Raw genomic sequence first — 13,761 nt, 5'->3', positions numbered from 1 at the left:
ATACTAAAATATCTAAAACATTAAATATAAGTAACGTAATTCTTGTAAACATAAGGAAAGGACGCAGAGTTCGCAATGTCTATATCCCTAGAATAACATTCAGAGATACGACTTTTGTAGGCATCCCATGACAATCGCCTTGATATTTGACCTTTACAAGTTGAATTTACCCTTTTCCAGGCTGCTACAAAAAATGCAATGGGAAGGGTCTTACTGAACCGCTGTACATTCTGTCATTCACACCTGCACACCTTAAAGACATTCCAAACCTTTGCTTCATGTACGAGTTGAATAAATTGGTCATTTTAGTAGACACTTTTACTTAAGTTTCTGTGATGTGTTGTGTCTTGTCTACAGTAATATGCCGTTCCAAATCGTTAGAAAATAACACATGTTTTCTTTTTTTTAATGAGCATTACTGTTGAGATAGATTTGGGAAAAGATACCCAAGAGTGAAAAAAAGATCTTGTTTACTGCTTCTTACACTCTGACAAAGATGTCAGAATATATACAGTGGGTCGAGAATATGTTTGAGGAAACGCGTAGTATTTCATTGCATGTCTGAAAAACGTGTGCAGATAAAAGCAACTAAAAATAGCGAGATATAATCTATCTTCTTACCTTCTATGTTCACAGCCGCTCTATTCAGCTTTTTTCAAAAGTTTCGGCACAAGTGGCAGCGCATCAAAATCCGTCTTTTTATTTTCCTACCTAAAGGTGTGTTCTAGAACATTCCATTGATTTCGACCAGTAATAGCCGGTTTGGAGAGGTTTTATGTTTAATGCGCAACCGAGAGAGAGAGACAGAGAGAAAGAGAGAGAGAGAGAGAGAGAGATTGTGGATATATGTGCGCATGAGTGAACAAATTAAGAAACCTGTTGTTGTATTTTAATATAACATTTAATGACAATTTAGATGAATAATGTGCTTCGCTATCGACAATCGCACCTAGTCATATAAATACGATGCTCGTCTCAGTAAGTATTTAAAATACGTGATAATTCTTCAAGTTTAACGTAACTCCATTACGATTGTGATCAGTAATCCATATTTTTAAACCCTCTGTATACGTTATAAGTTTCATAGCCCAAATTTGTCTCCTTGTTTCTTCAACGTAGTGTTTATCATATATTCATATTCTATAATCAGATTAAATATATCATGAAAAGATAATCCACTCATGCGACGTTTAGCAGGTAGTTTTGACAGCTTGACGTACGAGTGGCGACAAATATCAGTGATCGCTACATTAATACGTGTATGCAATGCCTGTTCTCTTTCGAAATTCCTTCTAGTAAATCTGACTGTTATGTCGGTTGCCAGCGACAATAAGCATCAAAAAGCTCGTTCATCAAGCCCTGGAATACAATAATAAGAAATACAAAAATGAAAATAAAAAATAAAACGTGTTATGGATCATTGATACAAAATAATAGAGAGAAAATCATGAATCCGTTCTATGCCACCAATTATGAACGGAAACCTTTTTTGGGGGGGTCAGTATCATGCGGGTAATCAACACAAAAATATCATGATTAAAACATTAGAAATTCAAGCACCTCTATCAGCCTCTATCAGCATGATTACTCGGAATATGTAATCAACACAATATTTATTATAATCCCATGATTTAACCAAAGCGATTCACAAACTTTTAGAAGGATTAATTTGAATATATATTTGTTTGTTAATTATTTACAGGATAAAGACCAAAAAACGTTTCCGTTCATAATTGGTGGCACTCTACGGATTCATTCATTCTCACATATTCATTTGTACAAATGATCCATACATTTATTATTTTATTGCATTCCAGGGCTTCAATACCTTTCTCTCTCTCTCTCTCTCTCTCTCTCTCTCTCTTTGCCCACTGATGATGCAGTAGTGCAGATTTATCACGATAAAAATGAGGGAGTCAGAAAATAAGTTTATATGTCAGTAATAAAATAAAGGTACATAAAATTTACATTATAATAGGATCGGTTGAGACGCGATATCCACAATATTAAAATAATACATCAGTTAGATACATAATCACTGAACAGTTTTGTAGATCCAACGGTTCCTTTTGGTTTTATCGATTGTCTCGTTTGTCACATGTTTGTAAGTTGGTTTTTTTCTCTGTCTGACTGTCTCTGTCTGTTTGTCTGTCTGTCTGTCAGTCTGTCTGTTTGTTTGTTTGTCTGTCTGTCTGTCTGTCTCTCTATATGAACATCTAAATTTTAGAAAATTAAAATGGGCCATTCTTTTCATTTATGCAGATATGCAAAAAATGACGATGTATATCGTCACGCTGTTATGCAGAAAAAAGTAATATGCATCCAACAACCCCTAATTACGAATAGGATAGCGCTAACTAACTGTGATTCGAAAGTATACGTACAATCGTAGGTTACACGATGTTGAACATGAATATTAACCTCCAGGATATTTGATAGGACAGGAGACTTACACTCAAACCAGTCCATGGAAACTCTTAAATAAAACAATTTGGTGACCCAATACGTATCTTTCTTCCAACGTACTTATGCAAAATTATTAAATAATTCGGGAACCCAACTCTTGGTTTTATTTGACTGTTGACGTATCTTAGTCTTCTTAGAGAAAGTGGTTGAGTATGAAATGGAGGCTCAGGATTCGGTTTTGACCACTAATTAAGTGTGTTTACCAGTCTTAATCAGACACATGCTCACTTAGTTACTAACAGTGCAGTTTAAAGCACCTAGGTTATCGTGTGTCAAGATCGATCGATCGGAGAGAGAGAGAGAGAGAGAGAGAGAGAGAGAGTCACTGCTACACATTAGTGTCCACCTCTTTCTGGATATTAAGAACTATGCCAGAGTCTCCAACGCATCCCCCGACCCAGACATGAGCCCCACCAAACCTTAGGATCCAATTCCAGGTTTTAAGATTTCAATTGGTTTTAAATTCTAAATTAAAATAAATTAAATAGGAACCCCAACTCAATATAAATTACATAAAATTTAAATTGTGAAATTTTTAGTTAACGGGGAAAAATCTGAAAATTTCAAAAATTATGTAGGAAGTTTAACAGAGTTTTAAGTTTTTGAAACTTTGAATTTTGTTTATTAATTTTTTTCTTTCTTCCAAAATGAAACTTATATAGATAATTTTAAAAAAATTACTAAATTATAACAAGATTTGTATAGGAGTCATAATTTATTGTAACTTTCAAATACCATTTAAACTTTCTAAAGAATCCTATGATGCTACACATTGGAAAATTCTAAAATCCTATTACCTGAAATACGAAACTAGAGGGAATCGACAGGGAATCTATATGGGGAAAGTGCAAGGTGATGACATCATGGGGCAATGTCACAGGGCGCAATGCGACGTGGACAGGATTATGAAAGTGTCTTGGAAAAACACCCCATATAGAACATAAACAGACTAAACACAAATACAACAGTACAACCCCACTGACTCTTCTCTCTTTCTCCAACCATACAGCTCCTGCACTATATGGTTGTAGTGATTAAACAATTTTTGTAATTTTCTAAAGAAATAGTTTAAATAATCAAAGGAGGCCTAATTCGATTCTGGAGAAATACAAGGAATAAGGAATTATAGCACACTATCTGGCGAAGATATTGGTAAAATAATCAAACTTATCTTGGAAAATAATTAATTTCAATTTAATAATACGAATTACATACAGATAATGGGTATTAATATGGTTCATATATACTCTTTGATTCATGGTTTGATTAGAAAAGGATTTTATTAAAAAGGAAAAGTTTAATCCATCTCTTTGGTTCAGATTTTTAGATGACATATTTTTGATCTGGAAGCATTCAACTGAAGAACTGAAAAAATGATTGATCGCCTAAATCATTTTCACCCAACGACTAAAATTTACTTATACTGCATCTAGTACGCATGTTTCACTTTTAGATGTAAATGTAATAAAAATATGGATAACACTATCTCTACAAATATTATTAAAAAGCATCTAATGATTTGAAGAGCAGAGCAAATTGGACAGATAACACTTATTATTCGTTAAGTACAGAAGCGCGTTGATCAAATGGAAAAGTTGAAAAATTGCAAATTTTATAAATTTAATAAGTTATTAAGTTGAAGGAAAACAACAATACATAAAGCCTTAACCATGTGGCTATATCTCAGAATTACTATATATGATTCTTGGGGCGAATTCTCCAGACGAAGTGGGGCGACTTCTCCGAACCGTTGCGAAATTTGTAAATATATACAATAGCCGAGTCGATATTGACAAAAGCAGCTTGTCGGAGGAAAATGGCGGACGTAAACGTAAACAGTGGCTGGAGGTGTGTATAATAGCGCTCGCTGATTGGTCAAACGAGCAGAATGATTGACAACTGGCGATAGGTCAGTTAAGATGGGGCATATAATACTTGCACTAAGAGCTGAAGTCAAACAACTGCATATCAGATCTATCTTCACTAATTAATTCCCATGGGTCAGTGTTGAACAGAGTCAGTGTTGGAACCTTGCTGCCAGAAAAGTTAACCACTTCCTTTTGAATAGAGTATCGCTCAGAATTTATAATGAAGATGGTCAGATCACGTGTGAGGCATCGATGTAATAATCTTCGTACATGATATTTTTTAAATGACAAAATGAATGTTTGACTGTTACCATGGAAATAGAGCAATGTTACCGCATGTGTCTGGGGTATAGCATGAGTGCTATGTAGTATTGGTGCTACATCAGTTGTAGTATTGTTACTACATCAGGTCTTGGAGATAACAAAATCAGTGCCTGGAAGTAGGGTAATGTTACTACATGTACATGGATTAGTGGGTTCGCTATGCAGTATTTGTACTTCATCAAGTTTTGGAGCTCAAAATATCAATGCCTGGAAATAGGGTAATATTACTACATGGTTTGCGGGATTGCTATGTAATATTGTTACTACATCAAGTTTTGGAGATCACAAAATCTGTGCTTGGAAAAAGGGTAACAAACCAAACCCATGTAGCACCATTACACTATGTCCAGGTACTGATTTGTGACCTCCAAAATTTGATGTAGTAACAATTCAACATAGCTATCACTGCCATCTCCCAAAAACCAAGTAGTAATTGAATAAGGAGGAATATGACATCTATAATGTTTAGAAAAGCCACTACTTGGACGTTGTGTTTCGCACCCTCATGATAATATACGGTTTTGAGACGACCCCTGGAAATGTACACTGAAACAGTTATTTGATACATTATTTGTTGTCGTCTATTTTGTTGTGACAGACAGTATACGACTGATAAGTAAACACTTGGTCACATGTCTGATGAATTGGCTACTGACATAAAACAACTTATTATGGATTTAAAAGTTGGAAGTCATAGAAAGTGTGACATTGTGAAGTTGTTAACTGTTCCTGACTCTGATATTCAGAGAGTTTTGAAGAAAGAGTCCTTGAAAGGATGCGTGGAAAATGCACCACTGTCACACTGGCCTAGCAAAATCAGTGGACGCAATAAAGCCAGCCTATTGATATATGTCATGACAAATTGTGGAAATGTATTGAAAGATAGAACTGTTGAATATAATGAGTACTTGATTGATATAATTCCGTCTGTTACTGGTTAGCGAATTTTGCACAGAAATAAGATGTTTCATCGAACGGTTCGAAAGATAATGTGCATAAAGAGAATTCATAGAAAAGTGGCTTTAGTGGTGTTAGAATTAAAAAGATAACCACTGGAGTGGAATATATATATATATATATATATATATATATATATATATATATATATATATATATATATATATAATGATGAATTAATAGTTGTTTTGTGACGCGGTCTACTAGTTTTTGATTTACAACCTTTAAAGGAAGCATATGGCCCCGTGTGCATATTCCGTTCGCAATGACAGGTGGTAGCAGTAAGGTCAATCAAAAATATGTTTCATCTAACTGGACCGTCAATATGTATGCCTGCATATCCTATAAATTGAACTTGTGAAGTTGAGGAGTTGAAACGATTGCTACTTTAAGTTTGACACAAAATATGGCCAGCACGATCACTTGTTTTAAAAACAATTGCAAATATATGGCGTCAGATAAAGAAATATAAGCAAAATCGGGCCAACACTATAAGGATCAATGACGAATTTCTGCTGTTGTGAACGACATATGAATTACTTTCAACGTGGATAATATTATGAGCTTCCAATGTTAGAAAGGAAAAGTAGTTAATTACTGGTTTAACTACATAGATGAAACCAACACTTATAACAATGGAAATGTGTAATTATATAAAGGGCTTTGTGACTTTGGGCACTTAAATATGGGTGTTGACAATAAACATAAGTATTTAAAAAAATAATGCATAAATACCCATATATGTGGCTTTAGTGGTGTTAGAATTGAAAACAAATTATACAACAAAAAGTCAAGTCATTAATCGGTAACTTAAGACAGTGTTTAAGATAATATTTGAAAGCAAAGGGACATGTATCATCAGGAATCACCAGGAATAGTTTCCCGATTATTATTTTCATGAACTCTAGCATACGGGCTCATAACGGTGTCTTCATGTCAAATCTGGTGCAGGCATTAGAGTTCGAATATCAGAGCTAAACATCGCTGCAAAATGTATTACACTGTGCGAAATGTAGTTTGGAACGTTAAATGACTATTTTTAAACAGGATGCAACAGAAACAAGAGAAGTGTCCTCCTATATATATATATATATATATATATATATATATATATATATATATATATATATATATATATATATATATATATATATATATATATACTTTAATAGGGTGTTTATTTGCTTTTTAGTGGGTGAGTGGGTGATATTATAAGTGAAATGTGGATGCAGAGAGATCACAGGCAATTGTTTCTATCAGTTACAAAGGGGTAACTAATAATACCCTCCATTACTCCCAATTACCAACCTTATCACCACCCTTTTTACAGGTATTATCACGTGTCTATGATTAACAGTCAGAATTTAGTGGCCGAGTGGTCTAAAGCGCTCTCCGATTCAGCCAATGTGGTTATGTGAGAAAGATTGCCAGTAGCTTCTTGAGGGTCGATGGTTCTTTCTGGGGATTTCCCGGGTTTTTAATCCACCATTAATACCGGCCGCCATGTATAGCCTATCGTGTGCTGAAAAATGGCGTTAAACCCTACAACAACAACAACAACAACAACCATAATTTAAAAAATCGGTATGGGGACAGATTTTTGGGTTGAATGCGGCATTAGTAGTTATTTTCCTTCTTCAGTTGTGTTTGGATTTGCCTGAATGACCGTTGGGAATTATTGAAATCTACATAAATAGATTTTAAAAATAATTTGCTGTTACAAAAGGATGCAATGGGATCAGGCACAATTTTCAACAATTTATGGCGGGCCCTGTGCTAACAGATCACTCACATCTCGTGTCTGTCCACATGGGTTGGAGTCTTGGCGCGGACAGCGTGGGAATGCTTGCCAGTAGCTTCCAGTCGGCAGCGTTTTCAACCCGACTCCTTTGTGGGTTCTTCCCCCTCCAAATATACTGAGCGATATGTATAGCCAATGATATACATTCAGCAGACGTTAACCACACCTCACTAACAATCTTGTATACTTAAATATACCCCTTTCCTACATGATACAAGTCTATCAACATATTGCAACATAACAACAGTGGAGCAAAAACCAATTATCATGTAATATGCTGTCAAAAACAAAGAGAATTCAAATGACTACTCACCTTCAAGGCAATGCACTAATGATGTTCAAGTCCAAATTGTTATGAAAATCCAACAACTGGCTGATAATATACTGAATGTTTACGTACTATGCATGTACGAAGAAAATTCTAGATGGTGTATTATATTATATACTACGCAGAAGACGTTTGACTAAGACACGTACTACGCATATCCAAAGAAAAAAAATCTAGATGGAGTGAATTACGTTCTGTACTATGGAGTAACAAATTGTCGCATTCGAAACTTCCCCGGCTATTTCTGCAAAACAAAAACAGAGCTCAGATGAATGATGAAAATATTTTACAGAAAAATCATATATTTTTTTCGCCGGAAATGTCTATGGTAAACGTGAAACCCAATCAGTTCGTACCACATCAGTTCTTTCTACGATTGGACTTATTGTAGGATTGACAGAGAGGTTATGAATGAAACAAATAGGTTCCAAGCTTCGTATGCTCCCTGCTTTCCTCTCCGCTAAAGAGGAGGGCAACGCAGGGAGCATACGAAGGAGGGAACCAGTCTATTATCGACGTACATTTGAAGTATGATACGTATAGGATACACGGTGCTAATTTTACGGAAGAACTGTGAACCAGTCTAGAAATGGGTGAAGAAATAATAGAGTATTTACAGGTTTGGTGGTCCATAATTGGTTAATAATGAAAATTAAAATTTTAGGAAAAATATCTTTTGAGAGCTTATCCTATATATAATGTAAAAAATATATTGACAAATTTCTACTGATGCAATTTTAGCATTTTTACAGGCTTGACTCAGGAGTATTCAATACTGAAAGTAGCACCTGATTCATTTGGTTCAGAATCAATAACACGTGTTTCATGCACATGTATGTAAACAAATTGCCGCGGGTCATATGGTGTTCTCCACACATAAGCTTGCACCAAGGTTAGATGTGCATGAAGAATTATAGGTGTCATTATCAGCACCCATACATTTTACGTTATTGAATTTTGAACATGATAGTGTTTCCATATGTTTACCATTGGAGTGGAATTAGTACCGTGAGTCTAGAATTAACATTGAAGTTGCCAACGAAAATTCTAGATACACTCTGGTCAGTTCAGAAAGCTAGTCACAATATAATTTTGGAGTAATTTCTATTCATTATTTGTGACTCTTAGCATGCTAGCATTATGGTGTGGTAGTCTGGTATACTGACCACTCTTCACTCCCTTAATCTTTGTTATGAGGGTACGGCAACCTCCTGCGCCATCTTGTAAATGCAACATTTATATAAAGTAAACACTTACGTTCCTCAGCATGGTTTGCTAACTGATTACTCGGGTATATGATAATAAGAAGTGATTCTTATGTGGGGACCTAATAAAGTCTAATGTTAATATTATTTAAATCGTAAGTTATGCTCACATATAACTTTGTGACGCATTTTTATTTACGATGAATATCTTTGTGGCCTTTTGAAATGTGGGTGGGAATACCAGTCTCCTTGAGCCTGTACCACAACTAAACATGGCGTAGTCTTTCTTATACCGTATATTTGCAACATAAAGTTTAAAAATTTGAAATTGGTCCACGCCTTACGACATACGTGTTTCTTAAATCATCACCAAGTTTTTGATAAGTCATGTAATTATTTTGAGCAATACATGTTTAATACATTATGAATTCACGAGGAATAAGATCGAGATTTTAAGGTGTTTACTGTGTTTAAGTACAATGTTAATATAAATGTGTAAGCTATTCAATAAAAGTTACAGCATATTTATTACATACAGGATGTCCTCAATATAATCACCCACCCCCATTTTTTATTCGAAGCTGCTATTTGCTGAGTGGAAGTGGAACGTGTCAGCCGTTACATGTTCTTTCATGATTTATGTCTGCAGACTGCATTCTGGATCCCTCTCCAAATTTTCCCCCAGAACCGCTATATAATGAATGGGATTGTGACATGTCAGTTATTGCTTGTTCTTTAAGGATGGTTGCCTATGTCTGATTCTTAACATTATGTAGATCAGCATTAATACCATATAATCTGAAATTTAATACAAACAACTGTCCAATTTGTGGGTATCTATATATCTTGTGCAGCATAGACTATATACAGCAATTGTACAATTTTGTCTTTCTTCACTTTGTAAATGTAAGTTTGTTTATTGTCTTTTACTATATTAAGGTTATTTGTAGAGATAACAGCTTCAGTTAAGTTTTGAAATTGGATGATATCGAAGATCAGGGTGTAATTTGTGCAAGAGAAGAAACAAAAACATGTAGCTTATAGTAATCTTAAAGAATTGTGGTATATGGGTTCGACGAACCATAAACTCTAAGACATCAAGAGTAAATGGGCAGATGAAATCCATTAGCCTCATCATTGTTTGGAGCAGAGAAGTTATAACGAAGTGCCTTAAACAGGAGACTCTGTGTGTGTTCGTCGATATGTTTGTATGCAATACCCAGTCACTATCATGTTGCGAGCCAGATGCTCACTCATGGTACTTTTAATTATATATAGAATTCATGACTTTAGAAGTTTCTAATATAAATATTATTATATTTACTTCGCTTCTGCTGCTCAAGTTATATATATATATATATATATATATATATATATATATATATATATATATATATATATATATATATGTGTGTGTGTGTGTGTGTTGTGTTGTGTTGTGTTGTTATTAACATGTAACTATACAGTAATCTGATTACATACTCAGAACAGATTACATCAAATTATTACTGGTTTAATTACCATCTTGGTTTGGACGTTCGTGCTTCCTTCCTGATATAAATACTTTTATTTACAGGTTTGGTGGTCCATAATTGGTTAATAATGAAAATTAAAATTTTAGGAAAAATATCTTTTGAGAGCTTATCCTATATATAATGTAAAAAATATATTGACAAATTTCTACTGATGCAATTTTAGCATTTTTACAGGCTTGACTCAGGAGTATTCAATACTGAAAGTAGCACCTGATTCATTTGGTTCAGAATCAATAACACGTGTTTCATGCACATGTATGTAAACAAATTGCCGCGGGTCATATGGTGTTCTCCACACATAAGCTTGCACCAAGGTTAGATGTGCATGAAGAATTATAGGTGTCATTATCAGCACCCATACATTTTACGTTATTGAATTTTGAACATGATAGTGTTTCCATATGTTTACCATTGGAGTGGAATTAGTACCGTGAGTCTAGAATTAACATTGAAGTTGCCAACGAAAATTCTAGATACACTCTGGTCAGTTCAGAAAGCTAGTCACAATATAATTTTGGAGTAATTTCTATTCATTATTTGTGACTCTTAGCATGCTAGCATTATGGTGTGGTAGTCTGGTATACTGACCACTCTTCACTCCCTTAATCTTTGTTATGAGGGTACGGCAACCTCCTGCGCCATCTTGTAAATGCAACATTTATATAAAGTAAACACTTACGTTCCTCAGCATGGTTTGCTAACTGATTACTCGGGTATATGATAATAAGAAGTGATTCTTATGTGGGGACCTAATAAAGTCTAATGTTAATATTATTTAAATCGTAAGTTATGCTCACATATAACTTTGTGACGCATTTTTATTTACGATGAATATCTTTGTGGCCTTTTGAAATGTGGGTGGGAATACCAGTCTCCTTGAGCCTGTACCACAACTAAACATGGCGTAGTCTTTCTTATACCGTATATTTGCAACATAAAGTTTAAAAATTTGAAATTGGTCCACGCCTTACGACATACGTGTTTCTTAAATCATCACCAAGTTTTTGATAAGTCATGTAATTATTTTGAGCAATACATGTTTAATACATTATGAATTCACGAGGAATAAGATCGAGATTTTAAGGTGTTTACTGTGTTTAAGTACAATGTTAATATAAATGTGTAAGCTATTCAATAAAAGTTACAGCATATTTATTACATACAGGATGTCCTCAATATAATCACCCACCCCCATTTTTTATTCGAAGCTGCTATTTGCTGAGTGGAAGTGGAACGTGTCAGCCGTTACATGTTCTTTCATGATTTATGTCTGCAGACTGCATTCTGGATCCCTCTCCAAATTTTCCCCCAGAACCGCTATATAATGAATGGGATTGTGACATGTCAGTTATTGCTTGTTCTTTAAGGATGGTTGCCTATGTCTGATTCTTAACATTATGTAGATCAGCATTAATACCATATAATCTGAAATTTAATACAAACAACTGTCCAATTTGTGGGTATCTATATATCTTGTGCAGCATAGACTATATACAGCAATTGTACAATTTTGTCTTTCTTCACTTTGTAAATGTAAGTTTGTTTATTGTCTTTTACTATATTAAGGTTATTTGTAGAGATAACAGCTTCAGTTAAGTTTTGAAATTGGATGATATCGAAGATCAGGGTGTAATTTGTGCAAGAGAAGAAACAAAAACATGTAGCTTATAGTAATCTTAAAGAATTGTGGTATATGGGTTCGACGAACCATAAACTCTAAGACATCAAGAGTAAATGGGCAGATGAAATCCATTAGCCTCATCATTGTTTGGAGCAGAGAAGTTATAACGAAGTGCCTTAAACAGGAGACTCTGTGTGTGTTCGTCGATATGTTTGTATGCAATACCCAGTCACTATCATGTTGCGAGCCAGATGCTCACTCATGGTACTTTTAATTATATATAGAATTCATGACTTTAGAAGTTTCTAATATAAATATTATTATATTTACTTCGCTTCTGCTGCTCAAGTTTATATATATATATATATATATATATATATATATATATATATATATATATATATATATATATATATATATATATATATGTGTGTGTGTGTGTGTGTTGTGTTGTGTTGTGTTGTTATTAACATGTAACTATACAGTAATCTGATTACATACTCAGAACAGATTACATCAAATTATTACTGGTTTAATTACCATCTTGGTTTGGACGTTCGTGCTTCCTTCCTGATATAAATACTTTTATTTACAGGTTTGGTGGTCCATAATTGGTTAATAATGAAAATTAAAATTTTAGGAAAAATATCTTTTGAGAGCTTATCCTATATATAATGTAAAAAATATATTGACAAATTTCTACTGATGCAATTTTAGCATTTTTACAGGCTTGACTCAGGAGTATTCAATACTGAAAGTAGCACCTGATTCATTTGGTTCAGAATCAATAACACGTGTTTCATGCACATGTATGTAAACAAATTGCCGCGGGTCATATGGTGTTCTCCACACATAAGCTTGCACCAAGGTTAGATGTGCATGAAGAATTATAGGTGTCATTATCAGCACCCATACATTTTACGTTATTGAATTTTGAACATGATAGTGTTTCCATATGTTTACCATTGGAGTGGAATTAGTACCGTGAGTCTAGAATTAACATTGAAGTTGCCAACGAAAATTCTAGATACACTCTGGTCAGTTCAGAAAGCTAGTCACAATATAATTTTGGAGTAATTTCTATTCATTATTTGTGACTCTTAGCATGCTAGCATTATGGTGTGGTAGTCTGGTATACTGACCACTCTTCACTCCCTTAATCTTTGTTATGAGGGTACGGCAACCTCCTGCGCCATCTTGTAAATGCAACATTTATATAAAGTAAACACTTACGTTCCTCAGCATGGTTTGCTAACTGATTACTCGGGTATATGATAATAAGAAGTGATTCTTATGTGGGGACCTAATAAAGTCTAATGTTAATATTATTTAAATCGTAAGTTATGCTCACATATAACTTTGTGACGCATTTTTATTTACGATGAATATCTTTGTGGCCTTTTGAAATGTGGGTGGGAATACCAGTCTCCTTGAGCCTGTACCACAACTAAACATGGCGTAGTCTTTCTTATACCGTATATTTGCAACATAAAGTTTAAAAATTTGAAATTGGTCCACGCCTTACGACATACGTGTTTCTTAAATCATCACCAAGTTTTTGATAAGTCATGTAATTATTTTGAGCAATACATGTTTAATACATTATGAATTCACGAGGAATAAGATCGAGATTTTAAGGTGTTTACTGTGTTTAAG

The 13,761-nt window shown here is 34.2% G+C and overlaps 1 protein-coding gene and 1 long non-coding RNA gene across 4 annotated transcripts in view; one reads left to right on the top strand and one right to left on the bottom strand.

Annotated features, from left to right (window-relative positions):
- LOC149779083 (phosphatidylinositol N-acetylglucosaminyltransferase subunit C-like) overlaps positions 1-13,761 on the top strand; it is a 246,470-nt gene that overhangs the window by 168,585 nt on the left and 64,124 nt on the right. The gene's annotated exons all lie outside the window — the stretch shown is intronic.
- The window catches only part of LOC149779084 (uncharacterized), a 126,754-nt gene that overhangs the window by 106,724 nt on the left and 6,269 nt on the right, over positions 1-13,761 (bottom strand). Inside the window, exons 2-3 of one of the 3 annotated variants that reach the window (XR_016415572.1) lie at positions 7,730-7,988; positions 622-1,359 (exon numbers count right to left, since the gene is read on the bottom strand). This is a non-coding gene — a long non-coding RNA (uncharacterized LOC149779084). Of the gene's footprint in view, positions 1-621; positions 1,360-7,729; positions 8,153-13,761 lie in introns of those variants that run through there. The other 2 variants (XR_016415574.1, XR_016415571.1) reach the window with 2 other exon arrangements.

This window comes from Sinohyriopsis cumingii, chromosome 17, assembly GCF_028554795.1.
Source record: "Sinohyriopsis cumingii isolate HCF-2022 chromosome 17, ASM2855479v2, whole genome shotgun sequence".
Taxonomy (NCBI): Eukaryota; Metazoa; Mollusca; class Bivalvia; order Unionida; family Unionidae; genus Sinohyriopsis; species Sinohyriopsis cumingii.
The sequence above is the reverse complement of the archived record's forward strand: the minus strand, read 5'-3'. Positions and strand labels throughout refer to the sequence as shown.